An 8,038-nucleotide genomic window follows, 5' to 3' on the forward strand; every position below is an offset into this window, starting at 1 on the left:
GTGAGCCGAGATCGTGGCACTACACTCCAGCCTGGGCGACAGAGCGAGACTCCATCTCAAAAAAAAAAAAAAAAAAAAAAATTACCCGAGCATGTTGGTGCATGCTTGTAATCCCAGCTACTCTGGAGGCTGAGGCAGGAGAATTGCTTGAACCTGGGAGGCGGAGGTTGCAGTGAGCTGAGATGGCACTGTTGCACTCCAGCCTGGGCAACAAGAGTGAAACTCCGTCTCAAAAAAAAAAAAAGATTAGCTGGGTGTGGTGGTGTGTGCCTGTAGTCCCAGCTACTCGGGAGGCTGAGGCAGAAGAATCGCCTGAACCCGGGAGGCAGAGGTTGCAGTGAGCCAAGACTGCGCCACTGCACTCCAGCCTGGGCAACAGAGTAAGACTCCATCTCAACAACAACAAAAAAGTTACTAGGCTCAAATGAGACAATAAATCTGTAAATCTTTTATAGATGCAATTGTAAAAACCTTAGGGCTGTACTGTACTCAAAGGCCTGCGACTGGACGGGACTAGACCGAGATAAGGTGGGTACTCTGATGTGCAGTCTCCAACAGAAGTGACAGGAATAATAACTGGCTTTTATTGAGTGCCTACTATGTGCTGGGCACTCTTCTAGACACTACACTATGTTCATGTAATCCTCATAGCACCCCTGGGTAGCAAATACTATCTCCATTTTACAGATGCAGAAACTGAAGCACACGCTGCCTTCAGCTCTGGAGGGCCTCGTGTCCACACACAGGATGAGTGCATTGCTGAAGGACCTGAAAACCAGGCTCCTGAAGGTGGTGAGCCTGACAGCCCTGGAGAGGGCAAGGTGCGGGCAGACAGTGCTGCTTTCAGAGGCCAAGTGGGCCGCAGCATGGGAAGGGGTGGGCAGGCTTGGGGCTGCCACAAAGGACAGGGGCAAGGCCGGTGGGTGGAGGTTCTGGGAAGCAGATGTCCATGCAGCAGAAGAATTAGTTACAGCAGTGAGTGGGGAAGGCCCTGGCAAGGCTCTCCATGTTTGAGAGGGGGCCAACCTTCTCAAAGGGTGCCCTTATAAGGGATGTCAGAGGGCATTTGCCCAGGAGCTGTGAGAATCACTTGAGCCTAGGAGTTTGAGACCAGTGTGGGCAGCATAGCAAGACCCCATCTCTACCAAAAAAAAAAAAAAAAATGAAATTAGCCAGCTGTGGTGGCATGCGCCTGTGTTCTCAGCTGCTTAGGAGGCTGAAGTGGGAGGATAGCTTGAGCCCAGGAGTTCCAGGCTAACAGTGAGCTGTGATTACACCACTGCACTCCAGCCTGGGTGACAGAGGGAGACCCAATTTCAATTAAAAGAAAAAAAAGGGGGACCTTTGCCTCTCTTGTTCCTGCTGGTCTAGCTCTTACCATTGCCTCTCTCTTTTTTTTTTTTTTTTTTTTTTTTTGAGACAGGGTCTCACTCTGGCTGGGGTGCAATGGCACGATCACAGCTCCCTGCAGCCTCAACCTCCCAGGCTCAAGCGATCCTCCCATCCATCCTCAGAGCCTCCCGAGCACCTGGGACCAGAGGCACATGCCCAACACACCTATCTAATTTTTTAAATTTTTGGTAGAGACGGGATCTCACTATGTGGCCTAGGTGGGTCTCGACCTCCTGGGCTCAAGCAATCCTCCTGCCTCAGCCTCCCAAAGTGCTGCAATTACAGGCATAAGCCACCATGCCTGGTCCCGTCGCCTCTTTATTGGATTTTCTTTTGGGGAACCAACCCCTCCTCACAGGTGCTCCATAAGGTTCAGGAGGGGACCTGGTGTAGTCACATGGCCTGTGCTTCCCAGCCAAAGCAACCTGTTTTCATTGGCTCAGGGATGGGCACTTGATTCATCTTGTGCCCAAGACTCGTCTTGGAGCTGCTGTGAAAAAGATGCCCTCTTTCCACTGGGGGTTAGGAAGCTGATAGGGTGTAAGCCCAGCACTGCTGGTGATATCTTGTTGGTATGCAGGAAAAGCTGGTCAGAGCAAGGCGCAGTGGCCCATGCCTGTAATCCCGGCACTTTGGGAGACCGAGGCGGGCAGATCACCTGAGGCCAGGAGTTTGAGACCAGCCTGGCCAACATGGCAAAACCTGTCTCCACTAAAAATATAAAAAGTACCCAGGCATGGTGGTGTGCACCTGTAGTCTCAGTTGCTTGGGAAGCTGAGGCAGGAGAATAGTTTGAACCGAGGAGGTGGAAGGTTTGGTAACCTGAGATCATGCCACTGCACTCCAGCCTGGATGACAGAGCAAGACTCTGTCTCAAAAACAAACAAACAAACAAACAAACAAAAACAGCAAAAAAGCTAGCTAGGATGAGTCTACACAGAGGCCTGCAGAGGCCAGATATGAAGAGACATATTCTTGAGATCATTTGAGTGTCTGGATCAAGCTGTGCCTGAAACCCCTAACTTTCCTGTTGTATAAGGCAATGCACTTCTTTTTCACGTAAGCCAATAAGTATGAGTTGGATTTCTGACACTTGCAGCTGAAAAAGTTCTGATTACACCTACCCTGGAGGGAGACAGGACCAGAGGCCCTTCCAAGGAGCTAGATACCTACAGTAGAGGTAGACTGAAGTGTTGGAATCAAATCATTACTCCTCTTTTTATTTTTATTATTTATTTATTTAATTATTTAATTATTTATTATTTTTTGAGACAGAGTCTCACTCTGTCACCCAGGCTTGAGTACAGTGGTACAATCTCTGCTCACTGTGACCTGCACCTCCTGGGTTCAAGCGATTCTCCTGACTCAGCCTCCCGAGTAGCTGGGATTACGGTGCATGCCACCTTGCCTGGCAAATTTTTGTATTTTTAGTAGAGAAGGGGTTTCACCACGTTGGCCAGGCTGGTCTTGAACTTCTGACCTCAGGTGATCTACCCACCTCGGCCTCCCAAAGTGCTGGGATTACAAGCGTGAACCACCATGCCTGGCCAAAGTCCAGAGTCTTTAGCAAGGTTCACAGAGCTTCCCTGGTCTGTCTTGCCCAAAGGAGGCTGTGAAACATGGTGGGGTCAGGCACCCCTGAGAACCCTGGTTTCAGCATCTCCTTGCTGTCTCTGGCCAGGTGCGGTTTCCTCATCTAGGACAGGTGCACAGTGGCCCTCACTTTATAGAGGATGAGGACTAATGGAAACTGTCTATAAATGCTGGGCACGGTACCAGGAACCAGGCTGGAGTGTGCTGGCAAATTTCCCTACCCGCTCTGCTTTCTCCATGGAGAAAGTGTGGCCCTAGAATGACACACGTAACATGCTGTCTTTGGGAAGTCACTTCCACTTGGAGTTTCTGCCCTTAGCATGGTAGCATGCTTTGTAAACATGTGAAAGGGACTCTTCTCTTATTTTTCTTAATTTTTTTTTTTTTTTTTTTGAGACAGAGTCTTGCGCTGTCACCCAGGCTGGAGTGCAGTAACCTGATCTTGGCTCACTGCAACCTCCACCTCCCAGGTTCAAGCGATTCTCCTGTCTCAGCCTCCCAAGTAGCAGGGATTACAGGTGCCCGCCACCATGCCCGGCTAATTTTTTGAATTTTTAGTAGACACAGGATTTCACCATGTTGTCCAGGCTGGTCTCAAACTCCTGACCTCAGGCGATCTGCCCATCTTGGCCTCCCAAAGTGCTGAAATTACAGGCGTGAGCCACCGTTCCCAGCCCTTTTTCTTATTTTTAATTTAATTTAATTTATTTATTTTTGAGACAGCATCTCACTCTGTTGCCCAGGCTGGAGTGCAGTGGCATAATCACAGCTCACTGCAGCCTCCACCTCCCAGGCTCAAGTGAGCGATCCTCCCACCTCAGCCTCTCAAGTCACTGGGACTACAGGCAAGTGCCGTAATACCCAGCTAATTCTTAAATTTTTTGTGGAGATGGGGGTTTTGCATTATTGCCCAGGTTGGTCTTGAACTCCTGAACGCAAGCAATCCTCCTGCTTCAGCTTTTCCCAAAGTGCTGGGATTATAGGCCTGAGCCACCTCACCCAGCCCTCTTTTAATTTTTTTAGAGACATGGTCTCACTGTGTTGCTTATTTTCCATCCTCTTCCTCACCCATCTGTCCATCCATCCACCCACCTACTTGTGTCCCAGGCAGGGTGCTTTGTGCGGGGCATTCAGAGGCTAATTAGCACACCCCTGCCATTAGAGAACAGCTGATTAAGAGAGGAGTGATGAGCGCTGGCGACCCAGGCCAGGCCAACAGTGCCCTGTGAACTAATTCCAGGCCTTTTTTTTTTTTTTTTGAGACAGAGTTTCGCTCTTGTTGCTCAGGCTGGAGTGCAATGGCGCAATCTCGGCTCACTGCAACTTCCACCTCCCAAGTTCAAGCGATTCTCCTTGCCTCAGCCTCCTGAGGAGCTGGGATTACAGGCATGCACCACCAAGCCCGGCTACTTCCATATTTTTTTAGTAGAGACGGGGTTTCACCATGTTGGTCAGGCTGGTTTGGAACTCCTGCCCTCAGGTGATCCGCCCACCTCGGCCTCCCAAAGTGCTAATTGCAGGCCTTTAATTGGAACTTTCTGTTGGATGACTCATATTATAGGATAGAAGTCTAAGAAATGCTGGTAGTCATCCCACCTTCATCTGAAGCAAAACTGCCTGAGAACAGAACCAACCTAGAGGACAGTAGGGTCAAGAAAGGGAGAGAGCAAGACAGACTCCCGGAGCCCGCCCTGGGTCCAGCCGCACTTGAAGCTAGATCTTTCCATTTTGTGAAGCAACAAATTCTCTCTCTCTTTTTTTTTTTTTTTTTAATCAAAATTTGAACTAGGTTTCTTTCTTCTTCTTTTTTTTTTTTTTTTTTTTTGAGACAGAGTCTCGCTCTGTTGCCCAGGCTGTGGAGTGCAGTGGTGCCATCTCAGCTCACTGCAAGCTCCACTTCCTGGGTTCACGCCACTCTCCTGCCTCAGCCTCCCGAGCAGCTGGGACTACTGGCGCCCGCCACCACGCCCGGCTAATTTTTTTGTATTTTTAGTAGAGACGGGGTTTCACCCTGTTAGCCAGGATGGTCTTGATCTCCTGACCTCATGATCCGCCCGCCTCGGCCTCCCAAAATGCTGGGATTACAGGCGTGAGCCACTGCTCCTGGCCCCTCTTTCTTCTTTTTTAACTTTTGATGGTAATAAGGTTTTATCTCTTTTTTTTATTATTATTATTATTTTTTGAGATGGAGTTTCACTCTGTTGTTCAGGCAGGAGTGCAATGGCGCAATCTCGGTTCACTCCAACCTCTGCCTCCCAGGTTGAGGCGTTTCTCCTGCCTGAGCCTCCTGAGTAGCTGGGATTAAAGATGTTCACCACCATGCCCAGCTAATTTGTTTCTATTTTTAGTAGAGATGGGGTTTCACCATGTTGGCCAGGCTGGTCTCAAACTCCTGACCTCAGGTGATCTGCCTGCCCTGGCCTCCCAAAATGCTAGGATTACAGGTGTGAGCCACTGCACCCGGCCTATTTTATCTGTTTTTAAGAATTTGTTAACTTTATTTATTTATTTTTTTGAATCAGGATCTCACTCTATCACCCAGGCTGGAGTGCAGTGGCTCGATTAGAGCTCACTGTGGACTCGACCTCCTCGGCTCAAGCAATCCTCTACCTTGGCCTCCTAAAGTGCCAGGACTACCGGCATGAGCCACCTCATGCAGCCGATTTTTTTTGAGACAGAGTCTCATTCTGTTGCCCAGGCTGGAGTGCAATGCTGCAATCTCAGCTTACTGCAACCTTCACCTCCTGGGTTCAAGTGATTCTTCTGCCTCAGCCTCCTGAGTAGCTGGAATTACAGGCATGCACCACCATACCCAGCTAATTTTGTATCTGTAGTAGTGATGGGATTTCACCATGTTGGCCAGGCTGGTCTCCAACTCCTGACCTCAAGTGATCCTCCTGCCTCAGGCTCCCAAAGTGCTGGGATTACAGGCATGTGCCACCACGCCCGGCCTGTAGACATTTTCAAATACAGAAAACGGGAATAATTATATAATAAACTCTTTTGTACCCATCATCCAGCTTTGACAATGGTCAACATATATTGGCAATATTTGATTCAAATATGGCAATATTAGCAAACATTGATTCATTTCTTCTTTCACATTATTTTCTTAGAATGTATTAAAACAGCTGGGCGCGGTGGCTCACGCCTGTAATCCCAGCACTTTGGGAGGCTGAGGCGGGCGGATCATGAGGTCAGGAGATCGAGACCGTCCTGTCTAACACGGTGAAATCCTGTTTCTACTAAAAATACAAAAAATTAGCCGGGCGAGGTGGTGGGCGCCTGTAGTCCCAGGTTCTCGGGAGGCTGAGGCAGGAGAATGGCGTGAACCTGGGAGGCGGAGCTTGCAGTGAGCTGAGATTGCGCCACTGCACTCCAGCCTGGGTGACAGAGCGAGACTCCGTCTCAAAACAAAACAAAAAAAACCAGAATGTATTAAAACAAATCTCAGACATCATAGCATTTCAACTTAAATACTTCAGTATTAGCCAGGCACGGTGGCTCACACCTGTAATCCCAGCACTTTGGGAGGCTGAGGCTGGCGGATCGCTAGGTCAAGAGATTGAGACCATCCTGGCCAACATGGTGAAACCCCATCTCTACTAAAAACACAAAAATTAGCTGGGCGTGGTGGTGCATGCCTGTAGTCTCAGCTACTCAGGAGGCTGAGGCAGGAGAATTGCCTGAACCTGGAAGGTGGAGGTTGCAGTGAGCTGAGATCATGCCACTGCACTCCAAACTGGTGACACAGTGAGACTCCATCTCAAAAAAAAAAAAAAACTTCAGTATTTACCTCTAACACAGAGAGACTTAGAAAAAAAAAATCTCTTAGCTCTGGCCAGATGCAGTGGCTCAAACCTGTAATCCCAGCACTTTGCAGGGTCAAGGTGGGCAGATCACCTGAGGTCAGAAGTTTGAGACCAGCCTGGCCAACATCACAAAAACCCATCTCTACAAAAATACAAAAACTAGCTGGACGTGGTGGCGTATGCCTGTAATTCCAGTGCGGTGGCGAGATCTCAGCTCACTGCAACCTCTTCCTCCTGGGTTCAAGCAAGTCTCCTGCCTCAGCCTCCCGAGTAGCTGGGACAGGTGCACATCACCACAACTGGCTAATTTTTGCATTTTCTGTAGAGACAGGGTTTCACCATTTTGCCAAGACTGGTCTTGAATTCCTGGGCTCAAGCGATCCGCCCACCTCGGCCTCCTAAAATGCTAGGATTACAGGTGTGCACCACCATGCCTGGCGGATTATTTTTATTCTAGTTGTAACGTTATTTTCCTTCTTTTTAAAACCAACTTTATTTACATACAACAAAACACACTTTAATTTTCTTTTTTTATCTTTGTTTTTTTTTTTTTTGAGACGGAGTCTCACACTGTCACCCAGGCTGGAGTGCAGTGGTGCGATCTCAGCTCACTGAAACCTCCGCCTCCTGGGTTCACGTGATTCTCCTACCTCAGCCTCCCAGGTAGCTAGGATTACAGGTGCACACCACGACACCCGGCTAATTTTTTGTACTGTTAGTTGAGACAGGGTTTCACTATGTGGTCAGACTGGTCTCGAACTCCTGACCTCGTGATCCACCTGCCTCAGGCTCCCAAAGTGCTAGGATTACAGGCGTGAGCCACCACACCCAGCCCACTTTAATTTTCATACAATAAAGCACATTCATTTTAAGTGCATGATTCATTTAGTTTTGACAAATATACATACCCATGTAATTACTACCATAATCAAAATATGAAATACTCCCATCACCCTTAAAAGTTCCTTCCACTGGCCAGGTGCAGTGGCTCACGCCTGTAATCCCAGCACTTTGGGAGGCTGAGGCAGGCGGATCACAAGGTCAGGAGATCGAGACTATCCTGGCCAACACGGTGAAACCCCATTTCTACTAAAAATACAAAAAATTAGCCGGGTGTGGTGGCACGCACCTGTGGTCCCAGATACACAGGAGGCTGAGGCAGGAGAATCGCTTGAATCCAGGAGGCAGACATTGCAGTGAGCCAAGATCGCGCCACTGCATTCCAGCCTGGGCGACAGAGC

This window comes from Pongo pygmaeus, chromosome 18, assembly GCF_028885625.2.
Source record: "Pongo pygmaeus isolate AG05252 chromosome 18, NHGRI_mPonPyg2-v2.0_pri, whole genome shotgun sequence".
NCBI classification, from domain to species: Eukaryota; Metazoa; Chordata; class Mammalia; order Primates; family Hominidae; genus Pongo; species Pongo pygmaeus.